The 14648-nt window shown below is 45.1% G+C and overlaps 1 long non-coding RNA gene across 1 annotated transcript; it reads right to left on the minus strand.

Annotated features, from left to right (window-relative positions):
* Positions 1-3168: 3168 nt before the first annotated feature.
* LOC142728771 (uncharacterized) lies at positions 3169-8876 on the minus strand. Its single transcript, XR_012877752.1, has 3 exons — positions 7221-8876; positions 6060-6154; positions 3169-3664 (listed from the first exon to the last, which is right to left on the minus strand). It is a non-coding gene; the product is annotated as an uncharacterized LOC142728771 (long non-coding RNA).
* Between the last annotated feature and the right edge of the window lie 5772 nt (positions 8877-14648).

A 14648-nucleotide genomic window follows, 5' to 3' on the forward strand; every position in this document is an offset into this window, starting at 1 on the left:
TGGGGCTTATGTCACAGTGGTGTGTTACCCCTGTTTTTAACTAGTTACTAATTAAAAGGTATTTTTTACTTTATTGTTACTTCAGTGAACTTCCACAAACTGGCCCATAAAATTTTCCTGCAACAGGTTGAGGAAATGTCTCCCCTTTGCAGTTGAAGCCGAACCATGACACCAATTAATATCCATGAAATTAAAATCTCCCATTATCACTACAGTACCCGCCTGTGCAGCCCGCTCCATCTGTTTATATAGCTGACCTTCCATCTCCTCAGTTATATTGGGGGGTCTATAGATTACACCAAAAGTAATTTTTTCAGTGTTTACCTCCCTTTCTAGTTCCACCCACAAGGTTTCAACCTCCTCACAGTATTCACCCACTATTGTCTCTTTCACGCTCGCCTTCATATCACTTCTCACATACAGACATACACCACCGTCTTTCCTATTTGTCCTGTCTTTCCGAAAAAGTGTAAAACCCTGTAGATTTACAGCCCAGTCATGTGAAGAGTCCAGCTATGTTTCAGCAACACCAACTATATCTATATTTTCTTCCAGTACCAAGGCCTCCAGCTCCCACAGAGAAAAAAAATAAAATGTCTAACCAACCTGAGTCCATATTTGGACCATCCACTCCAATCAGTTATTTTATTAACCTCTAATATATTAAAGTTGCCAATTAATGTTGTGAAACTCAATGCTCCATTTAAATGAAACATTTTTCTTAATTTAACCCCAATTTCATGCATCATATATATTGTTGGATACTCCTTACAATTTCTCAATTGCCCGGACTCCATTACCTCAAGTATATTCTGAAGATGGCCCCTACTAGACTTAGTAATATTTTGTATAAATGGAGATTGTTTCCCACTCAAAATATTTCTCCACTGTCCAGACAAAAAATATATTCTCGTCAGGTACTGCCAGTCCACCCTCTTCTCCTCTATCCATCAAGTATTTTAACATTACCCTGGGTTTCCTTCCTCTCCAAATTAGCTCCCTCATTAAACTTTCTATGTCTTTTCTATCCATATGGGACTGTTAATCAGTGGATACAACAACTGGGGTAATACTATCATTTTAATTACGGCTATTCGATCTGCCATAGAAGGGGGTAACCTATTCCATATCTTAATTTTTGGGTGAGAATTTTGTAGCGGGTGTCAATCCACGTAGGGTAGTCTCTTCAATCAACCCATCGGGTTGACCACCAGATCATGGGCGCAGGAGATTTAACAGGAGAGTAATGGCTGTTTTTTTCATTTCAAAACATTCCATGCAACTAGTTTAATTCTCGGACAATCCTTTTAAGGAAATATTTATCGGGGCACAATGCACCATTTCTGGGCGCTGTATCCAATGTTTATCTGGACAGTCGCCTGGTTATTTTTCTGGACTTTGTATGCACTATTTACCTGGATGCTGGGTAATAATTATCTGAGTTAGAAACAGGAGGACCTGCAATCTCATCAACATTGTCCTTTCCTCATAAAATGTTCTTCTTGAGACATCTGATGGATTACTCTGAAAATATGGCGTAGGTGCCAATCAAGGTCTAAAGGTTGACATACTCAATGGCCTCCAGGATCTGAATTATACCTTTTTCTTTCACTAACTCATTTCTCTAGGAGTCATATATAAAGGTTGGGTCTATGGAGCCCAGATGAGCTACATTAGCAACTTTGAAAGAGCAGCCTCAGAGACATTCAGCTCCAGGATGGTCTGTGCCAGATAAGTAGTGGTTCAGAACGCACTGGACGATGTAGGTGCACGAATAGGGTCCCAACCCAATCATAGTCAAAATAAGTATTCGGCACACAAAGCTGAGGTTTAAAGAAGAAATCTTGATTTTATTTCAAGTTGTTGTAGATGCCAGAGGCTAAGGCTGGATTCACACGAGCATGTTACGTCCGTAATAGACGGAAAGTATTTCGGCCGCAAGTCCCGGACCGAACACACTGCAGAGAGCCGGGCTCCTGGCATCATAGTTATGTACGATGCTAGGAGTCCCTGCCTCGCTGCAGGACAACTGTCCCGTACTGTAATCATGTTTTCAGTACGGGACAGTAGTTCCATGGAGAGGCAGGGACTCCTAGCATCATACATAACTATGATACTAGGAGCTCGGTTCCCTGCAGAGTGTTCGGTCTGGGACTTGCGGCCGAAATACGTTACGTCCATTACGGACGTAACATGCTCGTGTGAACCCAGCCTTAGTGCGACGCTTCGGTCATTACATGACCTTCATCAGGCACTGTGCCGTTCTGATTGCTGGTACATCCAGTAGTTGGCGCTTCGTTCCGAATGGCGGCTGACCGCTGTAGTTGGCACACTTGAGATTTCTTAAAACTTTAGCTTTGAGTGCCGAATACTTATTTTGGTCTGTGTCAGATGTTAGGGATGAAGTCTACAACTGGCCAGACCACCTATCTTTCCTTCGCTCTGGAAATATAGGACAGTCCACGAGGCAGCACATCATGTCTGGTCAATTCCCCTACTACTCTGTACACTAACATCTTCAAAAGAGAAGAGGAAGGTGCAGATGTGACGTTCAGGTTAGGTATTTGCAGCATTGAAGTTGTATTGTGCTCCCCTTGGAGCGCTGTGCAAAGGCAAAACTCCTTTATTGGAATGATGTGTAGATGGTTGGTACTCTATTTGGGTGCGCAGGCTTAGTTTGTTGTGTGCTCACTTGACTAGGTCGGCATTAATGAGTGAAATGTATACAGTACCTTAGGAAAATACAGTGTGAGAAAAAGATGTTATCAGGAGCGCTCCCTAGGGTAATACCTTGAAAAAAAATGTAAACTAGTCTTCTCACCTTGTGAACCTCTTGGTTGATAAGAACATCGACTGGATGCAGTTGTCTCTCTTTTTGTAGATTCTTGTTCTTCTGACACGGAGTACAGTATGTCTCAGGCTGGGGGATCTCTTTGCTGGACTTTGTTGTATGGTGGTGTACGTTCGTCCTGATTATGACCTCTGTTTTTGTAGCAGGAAGATGTCTTTCTTGTTTGGATGTTACTCCATGGGTTACCCAGCCTACTCATTCTTCAATGAATCAGTGACCATGTCCACAATTGATTACACAGGTATAATATAGATTTCATGATAGATCTTTGGAATTAAAACAAGTTCTTTTTATGTATTTGTCTATCCATTTTTATTAGAAATACAATAAATATATTGAGGTATGTTTTTATTGACATGTGTTGCTATCAGCCAGACAGGGAAAAAAATATGGATGGCCTTGGGAATCTGTAGAGGCAGCTGTTCTACAGGAAAGGGAGTGCAGAGACCCTACCAAACAGGACGAGGGGAGGAAGTCCATTGCCGGGCATCTGAAGAGACTTGCCATTAAACACCCAAAACCATTGTACTTCACCGCAGCCCTGCGAATCATGGACAAGGCTTCATTTTCAAAGACTTCTGCACAGTTGTCTTTTAATTGGATGGATCTTAAAAACCCCTTCTGGACAGTGGGGGATGGGAAGGAGGAGGTGTGGACGGATGACGTTCCGGCATTCTTAGATGGACATTAGTGGTTCATATCTGCTGCCTCTTTAGCTTTCAGACCTTGATCTGGCACATCCCTTTCCATGGCTGACGTTCTCGACACCAGGGCTTCCTCCTGCTGATGTTGTACGGTACATTCCCTTCAGTTCTGAAACAAGAATAAATAAAATGTCCTAGTGAAGAGTTGCTCTCTTGAAGATATTCCCCGTGACCCACACCAAGACCCTTTGTCTGCCAGGTAGGTAGATAGTGCGTTCTATGTTCAACTAAGTTAAATAAATTCACAAGTAAATCTGCTCAACTTTAAGATGCGGTTAACAGAAATGTTTAAAAACGGGGACAGATAGGGCGCCAAGCAATGGTAGAATTTTATTTAAATACGCGTTTCTGGCACGACTGGTCCCTTTATCTGATCTTAACCTGACGAAGGGATCAGTCAAGTTTAGTCCCGAACCAGTCCAGTCCAGAAACACCGTCAAAATAAAATGGGCTTTACTTTACTGTCCCCGTGTGAAGTATTTGTGTTACCCGCTGCTTATCTATTTTTGAAGGGGAACTCCAAGAAAAGTGTGTCATGCAATTAAAGGCGCAGTGCCCACCCAAACTACATCGCAAGATTTTATTTAAAAAATTAGCTTTTATCTATTTGATTACTCCAATATGTAAAGGCCAATATCACTAACAGCTCCTGGCTCAGCCAGCAGAGGTGGGGTCCGGAGCCGAATGGGACCCAGAGCTGCTGAAGGAGCGGGAAGTACATAAAGGGGATTTGTCCGGGGTCTGAATACATTTTAGGGTTTGGTATTAAAGGGGTTTTCCAGGCATTATAAAAATTGTAATTCAAACTGAAAATTGCACCATTTAGCAAATACCCACCTTCTAAATCTCTGCGGCTCCAGTGCCGGCGGTTCACAATCCCCTGCCGGCCTGTTTACATAGGCTGGACCAGTGATGTCCCGTATCGGCACATGATCGCACTAGTCAATCACTGGCCACAGTGGTCACGTGCCATACTTACTTAGATCACTTCTGCAGGCGATACCCTCCCTCTATACTGTCCTTACTGCAAGGTTTTTATAGTGAGGACAGAATACAGGGAATATCTGGTACACAAAGCGTATTCTGACTAACCCTGCCCCATGATAAGCCATGCCCAATGAACCACGTTCTGTCAAAGGTACGCCCTGTCAAGTCCTGTCTCAATCCATCTGAAACCGAAGTGTCCCTAGAAAGAAATTCCAAATATTGTCAACTATGCTATATTAGGGTATAGTATGAAGAATCAGTGCAGTAGGGTCTATATACTACTATATACACAAAGCTGCCATGTGCTGAACATTGCAAAACACACTTTTCATAAAAGAGCGTTAATTCCAGTCCTGCAGTCACCCTGATGACCTTATACTGTGCCAGTACTTGAGGTAGGTGTGCCCCTTTATATATTACTTGCAGCCAGAATTGGCACCGGGATTATCAGCTCATTGACGAATTCTTGAGGTCACATTTGTGTCTTGATGTCACTAGTCTGAAACAATCCTACGCCACTTGCTCTTTATTGAATTTTCAGAAAAAAAAAATACCCCTAGCAATAAATACTGCATGTAAATAATATTCTCATTACAGTACAACAACAAATAAATGGAAAAAGAGCCATATCCCTATTAGGTCCCGCGGACATCATAGAGGTGGTCCTTGACTTCCAGTCCTGCAGTCACCATGAAGACTTTGTGCTGTCAGTGCAGGCAGAATAAACCTGACATGGTGACAATGTAATGTTTTATATGTACTACTACTCCCTGTACTGACTGATAGTAGAGAGAATGGACTAAGCTGAAGGATTCCCGACTCTTATCAATTCTTTAAATAGGGAATATGCCCTGAATACTAACCCCAAATTTATATTACATTTATAGTAGGACAGATTTACTATTCAAATTGAGCCAGAATTATGGCGTAAACGTTGTGCGCCATATTTATTAATTGTTTTAGACACATTTTGCGGCGTGCTTGACAAGGGGCGTGGCCTAAAATAAAGGGGCGTGTCTTAAACTAAGCCAACCAAGAGGTGGTATAAGGAAGAGAAAAGTGTCTAACATGTCTAGCAAAATCTATCATACATCGTGCACCACTGTGATAAATTTGGCGCAATTTCTGACTTCCTTGTATCAGTTTACACTGTGTAAAACTCAGATAGTTTTAGGCCCCATGCACACTAACTTATTTTTGCGGCCGCAATTCACCCGCAAATCTGCAGGTGAATTGCGACCCCATTCATTTCAATGGGCCCATGCATACGACCTTGGTTTCCACGGTCCATGCATTGCCCAGGAACCTGGACCGCAAAAACAACGGATATGTCTTATTACGGTCGTGTTTTGCGGTATAGGCTCATAGAAAATAATGCACGCGGTCATATGCACGGCCCGCGATTTGAGGGTGGCCGTGGGTGACACTCCGCGGACGTACGAGCCGTAAGTCATGGTCAATGCACCTCACTATGGTCGTGTGCATGAGGCCTTAGTAAATCTGCCCCATGGTAATACCAGTGACAGCCCGCTCTTTCCCGGTGGGGTACAGTCCTCCGCACATCTTCATCCACGTCTCATCTTGTCTGTGCCGGATACTTTTCTCCTTATACCTGAGAAGTAACAAAAATAACATCAGAAACTAAAAAAACACAATTCCAAGTATTTCTCCCCATTTCTAAAAATAACATTTCCTGCAGGTGAATAATGGAAAATATAAAGATATAAATATATTCAGGCCTATGTGTCTGTCCAGGGGGTCAGTGAGGGTCCTGCCTGTTATATGTGGGGAGGTCGTGCTGCACAATAACGGAGGGGAAAATGTCTGTACATCAATATATATTTGTCTCTAGGAGCCCCTACAAAGTCTCAGTGAGGGCCCTGTCTGTTATACGGGGGGAGCTTGTATACAGCGTTAGTAACAGGCATGTCACTCCAGTATAGATATTTTGGGTGCGGGTTCTTCGACCTCACTGTCCATAGTTTAATTAAACACCTTAAGAAAATGGATCATCACTAAGAAGTTTTATTTAAAGGGGTACTCCCATCTTACTATTTCTCTGGGACTCACACCTATGTGGAAAACGGAGGTCTCTCCCTGACCCTCTCCTGCTTTGTTCCCAGATCCCTGTCCCGTCTAATGGCTGCTGATTCCAGGTGGAGAATGACTTCGGAAAGGCCTCGCACGTCCCTCTCTCTATTCTGTTCTATGGAAGTTTCGGAAACAGCTGAGCGCTGTTGAACTATTTGCGTAACTCCCATAGTACAGAACGGAGAGAGCTGCGTGCATGCGCATAGGTGGATATCACATAAACGTCTGAGATGGAGAAAACCCTCTAAAGAGATGATGTAATTAAAGGGGTTGTACATAATTAGAAAAATAGAGCTGATATCTTCCAAAAACAGAGCCACACCTGTCCACAGGTGATGTGCGGTGTGTGGACAGCTTAGCCCTATACATTTCAATACAGAAAAGCTGCAATACCACACACAGCCTCTGGACAGAGGTGGCGCAGAGCTTCCATTTGGGTCATAGAGAGGGTCTCCAGCGTGATACCCCCCTCTATGATATCTAAATACCCTTATAGGGCATTTCAGGTGTAACCAGAAGTTAAGGTGATACAAAAAAATATTCCATACATGAGATTTCCTTAATGGAGATATTGTAACAATAATTACTGAAAATATGTAATTGACTTTTTCCTCCATTGTAGGAATAGAACCCGAGAAGTGACGTTTTGGACTACGGAACAGTCGATCCTCCGGATGAAATGCTGTGTGGTTGGAGCGCAGTCCCAGGAGCGCTGGTGTTGTTGTGCTGATCCATGTTCTTCTTATCTGGAGCTTGTATACAGAACACGCGATCCTTCTGGTCCGACCTACTAACATATATAAGCACAGCCTAAACACACACGTAATGATATATAATAACATAACATTAACATAACATTACTATGTATCAGCCCTGATACGTCAGTGTCATCATATTTCTGGGGTCCCCGCACACAGGATATACGTTACCTCCTGTGATGATGTCACTTCCCTGTATTTCCTGTATGACATGGCTGCTCTTCCTCTTCCCGTTTCCCTTTCTGATGTATTTCCTCTTCCTGTGTGATAAGACGTGTGCTGTTGCCTCCTGCTGTGTATAACACGAGATGTAACATGTCTTATAAAACATGTCAATAATAATCGCAGAAAGCAAAAAAGATTTTGTTCATTTCCATTCACATCAATGGTTATTTGTTTGCAGCCGTTTTTCTGAGCCATACTTGTCTGTTTTTAGAATCAACTACAGGGAGATTTGAGATGTGGTTTGAGAATTTCTTTCCTATGTAAACGCCACCCATAAGGATAGCTAAGAAGCCTCAGTTATCAGCGAGCGACCCCATCATTAGACTAAGCAGAGTGCCCCCATACAGTGCCAGCAGAGTATTGTCCCTTAAACAGTGCCAGTATACTGCCCCCTCATAAACAACACTACCAGCAGAGACCCCCTCAATAAACCATATTGCCAGCAAAGTGCCTCCAATAATTAGTGCCAGCAGACTGCCCCCAATAACCACTACAAGCAGAGTTCCCCCTCACAAATAGTCCCAGCAGAGTGCCTTCCTTTATGCAGCTACATCATGTAAGATCTTCCCTAGTTTGGAAGTCTCCAGGACAATCTGGGAGAGAAGACAAGTGTGATGTAACCTGGTTGCAGTGTGTAAATGTAGCCTGAAACATCACGTGTAGCTCCTAAGTCTATGTTCACATGTTACATATTTATTGCAGATTTCCATGGTCAAATTGACACAAAGTATGAATGTGAATAGGGTTCTAGAAAACTGCATAAACTTGCAGCAGTAACAATCTGCAGTAGATTGTAATGCAAAGGATGCACAGCCAAATATTCTGCAAAAGCCACATGTAATATATGGAGAAATATTAGGCCTAGTTCACACAGAGTTTTTTTGGAGCGTTTTTTTAAGTGGAAAACGCATCGAAAACCGCACCAAAAAACGTCCGAAAACTAATCTTATTGATTTCAATGGGATGCAGAGGCGTTTTTCCCACGAGAAAAAAACACTCACAGTAAAAAGCAGCATCAAGCCCTTTCTTCAAGTGTTTCCGTCTCTGACCTCCCATTGCCATCAATGGGAGGCAAAGAAGATGGTTTTCGCAGCATTTTTGCCTGCGGTGCTCAATGGCCGTGGTCGAAAAATGCGTAAAAAAAGCGGCAGAAGGAATTTTGAGGCAGATTTTTCCACCTGCAAAAAACTTGGTGTGTAAACAGGGACTTCGTGTTCACATGTGACCTACTCTATCCAATCACAGCTGTAATTCCAGCCAAGGCTGCCTAAGATTATGTTCACACCCCCCACTTCTCCTGCGGTTTGGCCGCTGCAGCCAGATGAGGAGGGATTATAACTAGAAATTGTGGATATAAAGAAAATGCAGAGGTTTCTGTGTGACAGTCTAAGGGCATGACCAGACGTGGCGGAGTTCTGCATACACTGTCCGCATCAATGCCGCACATAATCTGCGTTGCAGATTCTGTCGCGGCTTTGCCTAAAATGGGCATTAAATTGATGCGGACTGGCCGTTGCGTATTGAGGGGGAAAGGGCTTCCCTTCGCTCTATCAGTGCAGGATAGAGAGAAGGGACAGCCCTTTCCCTAGTAAAAGAAAAAGAAATTCATACTTACCCGGCCGTTGTCTTGGTGACGCGTCCCTCTTTCGACATCCAGCCCGACCTCCCTGTATGACGCGGCAGTTCATGTGACCGCTGCAGCCTGTGATTGGCCTGTGATTGGCTGCAGCCGTCACTTGGACTGAAACGTAATCCCGGGAGGCCGGACTGGAGGAAGAAGCAGGGAGTTATGGGTAAGTATGAACTTCTATTTTTTTTACAGGCTGATGTATATTGTGATCGGATGTCACTGTCCAGGGTGCTGAAACAGTTACTGCCAATAGTATAACTCTTTCAGCACCCTGGACAGTGACTATTTACTGACATCGCCTATTAACGCTCCTGTAATTACGGGTGCACACACGTAATCACCCGTAATTACGGGAGCCCCATTGACTTCCTCAGTCTGGCTGTAGATCTAGAGATACATAGGTTTAGCCAGAATGAAGAACTATCATGTTAGTAAAACCAGTACGCTCCGCAGCACACATAACATCTGCGGACTTCATTGCGGAATTTTCACTCTCCATTGAAGTCAATGGAGAAATTCTGCAATGAGTCCGCAACAAGTCCGCTACACGTCCGCAACAGCCAGTGTATGCTGCGGACACCAAATTCTGCACCACAGCCTATGCTCCGCAGAATTGTCCGCAACGTGTAAACGAACCCAACTAAAAAGCTGTGGAAAGCAATGGAGAAACGTGTACACTGCGGATTTCCGCTGCGGACTATCCGCAGCGGAATTGCAGAGCAATTCCGCCACGTCTGGTCATGCCCTAAGGCTCTGTTCACATCTGCATTGGGGTCCCGTTCTGACGTTCCCGTCAGAGGTTTCCGTCAGAACAGGACCCTGAGCAGACACAAACTGACACCGACGGAAACCAGGGGTTTCCGTTTTCATCACCATTGATTTCAGTAGTCGACTAAGCTATTGCTTCCGGCAAAACGAAGGGTCCGGAGCACAAAAGAGACAAACGGAAACCACGGGCACCGGCTCCGTCACCATTGAAATCAATGGTGATGGAAACGGAAACCCCTGGTTTTCGTCGGTGTCTGCTCAGGGTCCCGTTCTAACGGAAACCTCCGACGGAACGTCAGAACGGGACCCCAACGCAGATGTGAACAGAGCCTAATATGGATGAGAAAGGGGAGGTGGGACTACTCATTTATTATGCCCTGATACTGAACTGGTATTACTAGTATTATACCCTGTTCTATGAACTCTACCCGCTGGAGTACCCCAAAGATGCTTGTACCACTGATCGAGGTGCTATGTGTTTTGTAGTAAAATTAAATTGGTATTTGATTATTTTTTTTACAGTTAATATTTATTAAAAATTCTGTTTTAAAGTTTTTTGCCTGGCAGTGATAGTTTGATATTTGTCCAAAACCTATTTATTTCCATATTTCATGGATATTATGAGGTGGGACTACTCAGCTAACCAGTATGTTCCTGACGGGAGCTGCATGCGTCCATCTCATCAAGTCTCCCATCTCCTGGCAGCTCCACTTTGTACAGATCCTACAATGAAAATCTATGCAAAAAGTTTACACCAAAAAAACAGAAAATTCTACTGCGGAACCAGGATTGTTGTTGTGTGGCAGGGCTGCCCCTCGCCCTTCTGCTGCCGGAGGTAAACAGTGAAATAGCGCCACCACCTGCATCACCATAGAGTGGCCATGTGGGGTAGAGAAAAGATAGCAAAGAAAATATAGAAAACCTTTATGGTTACATGTAGTAGAAATCTATTTAATACAAGTGAATAATATTTATAAAAATCGTAATCACATGCTGCGTTAGGCCTCATTCCCACGACAGGGCTTCCCGGCCGGGTGCCGGCCGTTCATAAATCGGCCGGCACCCGGCTGCATTAGGAATAATAGACCCCTAATGGGGCTATTCACACGACCGGGTGCCCTATCTTCGGCCGGGTGCCCGGCCGCCCGGCTCCTATAGAAGTCTATGAGGCCGGGTAATACCCGGCCATCACCGGGATGTGTCCCGAGTGATGGCCGGGTTTTCCGGCACTTGCGCTCTATCTCCTCCTCCTCACAGCGCAGAGTGCATGTGAGGAGGAGGAGTTGATGCCATTCTGACGAATGGCATCGCTGTACACTGTGTTGCAGGGCCGGGGTGTACAGCAGGTGGACGGGAGCGCTGCGCTGGCTCCCTTCCCCTGCTTGTTTTAAAAGCACCCTGGCCCGGCGACACCTTCGATGGCGCCGCTAGCAGCTGCTGCGGCTGCTACTACTGCAGCGACGCCACTATCGCAGAGCGGGGAGGTATCTCCCCGCTCTGCTATGTGCTAGCCGCACTTTAGCTCCTTGAAGGAGCGGAATCCCCGTGTTTTCGGGGATTCCGCTCCTGGACAGAGCGCTTGATGTCTCTGTCCATATCTGGGCAGTGACATCAGGGGAAACTCCTGAAGCGGAATCCCCGAACACATGGGGATTCCCCTTCAGGAGTTGCCGCTGATGTCACTGTCCAGATCTGCCCGGCCCGGATGCAAAACTTTATGCAAACCGGCCGGGCAGAATGGCCGATTTTACCGGCCGGCACTCAGGCTCGGGCGCGACCCGGTCGTGTGAATCCCGCCTTAGGCCTCATTCACACGACAGGGTCCGAGTGTCGGCCGGGAAAATGTGCCGTTTTTGGCCGATTTTCCCGGCCGGTTTGCATCCGTTCCGATTCCGTTCCGGGCCGTGTTGCTGTTTTTACCGGCCGATTTGGACCCGATTTGCATCCGGTTTTTTCCCTGACCGTTTTTTAATCGGATTAATTTTTTGCACTTTACTTATTTTTTTATTATTATGTTCTGTCCCTCAAAGGTCAAAAAAGACCTTTTTGGAACTTTTAATATTTTTTTTCTTTCTTTTACACCATGTTTTTCCCTGTAACTGGAGCTATACAGCAGCCCCAGTTACAGGGGAAATCAGCCCTCTCACAGTGACGATTGTCACTAATAGGATTGTGCTAGGTCTAGTAAGACCCAGCAGCAGTCTGTCACTAACGGCACCCGGTGATCATGTGACCAGTCACATGATCACCGGGAGGAATAGAGACAGCACCGCTGCTGTCTCTATTTCTATACACAGCGTTCATTGAGCGTTGTGTAAAAATACATCGTAGAAGACAGAAGCAGTGAAAGCTGCTTCTATCCTCTCCTCAGGGTCCCCGGCAGTCACGGACAGCCGGAGACCCGACATTCAGCTGCCCGATCGCGCGGGCAGCAAGTTAAAACCCGAGCCGTAAAAAGTCTATGGCTCGGGTTTTAAGGACCCTGACCGCTGGCCGTAAAAACACAGCCAGCGGTCGGGAACCGTAACAAGCAGGGGAAGGGAGCCAGCGCAGCGCTCCCTTCCACCTGCTGTACACCCCGACCCTGCCACACAGTATCACCAGCGTAGCCATTCGTCCGAATGGCATCAACTCCTCCTCCTCACATGCACTCTGCACTGTGAGGAGGAGAGAGTGCGCGAGTGACGGTTGACCCGGCCATCACTCGGGACACATTCCGGTGCTGGCCGTGTATTACCCGGCCCCATAGACTTCTATGGGAGCCGGGCGGCCGGGTACCCGGCCGAATATAGGGCATGTCCCATTTTTTGACGGCCGGTTTTCCTGGCCCGTCAAAAAATCGGTCGTGTGAATAGCCCCATTAGGGGTCTATTATTCCTAATGCAGCCGGGTGCCGGCCGATTTATGAACGGCCGGCACCCGGCCGGGAAACCCTGTCGTGTGAATCCCGCCTTAATTCTGCAGTGTATTACTGACATACCTACCTACCTGCACTCATTATATTACACTCATCCATTATATACCTACCTGCACTCATTATATTACAGTGTCTCCGTCCTTATTCATGGCTTAGGATCCTAAGCCATGAATAAGGACGGAGACACCGTCTGAAACGCGTAGGCTACCTACCATTACTCCTTTCTTCATTGCAAGATACTATATACGCCATCGAATACCCTATTTTTTAACAAGAATAATTAAAACTTGGAAAAAGATTCCTTTTATTTCCACGAACGCAGGATCCAACCATCCTTTTCTTCAAAGTAAACTTTTTTCGTGAGCCACCACGAGGATCCGAGCACCAGGATTATCCATTACAAAAACCAAATCAACTTTTACAAGGTGAGCTGGAGAAATTCTCCCTACATTACTTGTCTCATTATATTACACTCATCCATTATATACCTACCTGCACCCATTATATTACACTCATCCATTATATACCTACCTGCACTCATTATATTACACTCATACATTATATACCTACCTGCACTCACTATATTACACTCATACATTATATACCTACCTGCACTCATTATATTACACTCATCCATTATATACCTACCTGCACTCACTATATTACACTCATCCATTATATACCTACCTGCACTCACTATATTACACTCATCCATTATATACCTACCTGCACTCATTATATTACACTCATATATTATATACCTACCTGCACTCTTTATATTACACTCATCCATTATATACATACCTGCACTCACTATATTACACTCATCCATTATATACCTACCTGAACTCACTATATTACACTCATCCATTATATACTTACATGCTGGCCCTTTAAGAAACGGCCTGGGCCAGCGCGCACTTGGGATCCGGCTGCCGTGAGCAGGAGACATCAGTGGACGTTAGTGACCTCGTGGTGGAGGAGGCGGTCAAGCAAGGTACAGGATCCAGCGACGGAGACCACTGGCAGGAGAGGGACCTGCCGCCAGCGTTACAATAACTTTACCCCAGTCCTCTGCAGTCCAATCAATATACTTAAAACAGGATGTCAGTCTGTCCTTGATGTTTTTCTTGGAGAGAAGTGGCTTCTTTGCAGCTCTTCTTGACACCAGTCCAGCCTCCAAAAGCCTTCACCTCACTGTGCGTGCAGATGCACTGACAGATGTCTGAGGAAGCGCTGCACTGCTGTTGAACCGATCCCATAGCTGAATCCTCTTTAGGAGAAGGTCCTGGTACTTGCTGGAATTTCATGGACACCCTGAAGCCTTCTTCATAGCAAATGAACCTCTCTCCTTGAAGTACTGGATGATCCGATAAATGGTTCATTTTGGGGTAATCTTACAAGCAGCAATGTCTTTGCCTGTAAGGCTCTTTTGATGCAAAGCAATGATAAGCAAGTTAACGACATCCACCGGGATCCGTTATATGTCAATGTGGTGATGTATCTAGACGACATCAAGATTTTCTCACCCGCTTTGACTACACATTGGAAACGTGTTCGACAGGTCTTTCAACGGTTGCTGGAGAATAAGCTCTGTGCAAAGTTGGAGAAGTGGGTCTTCCAGAAATCCTCCCTTCCCTTTCTAGATTATATAGTCTCTGACCAGGGATTGAAGATGGACACCAACAAAACATCTGCTGTGTTGAACTGGCTTTGT

The sequence above is a fragment of the Rhinoderma darwinii genome, unplaced genomic scaffold (assembly GCF_050947455.1).
Source record: "Rhinoderma darwinii isolate aRhiDar2 unplaced genomic scaffold, aRhiDar2.hap1 Scaffold_69, whole genome shotgun sequence".
Classification (NCBI taxonomy): Eukaryota; Metazoa; Chordata; class Amphibia; order Anura; family Rhinodermatidae; genus Rhinoderma; species Rhinoderma darwinii.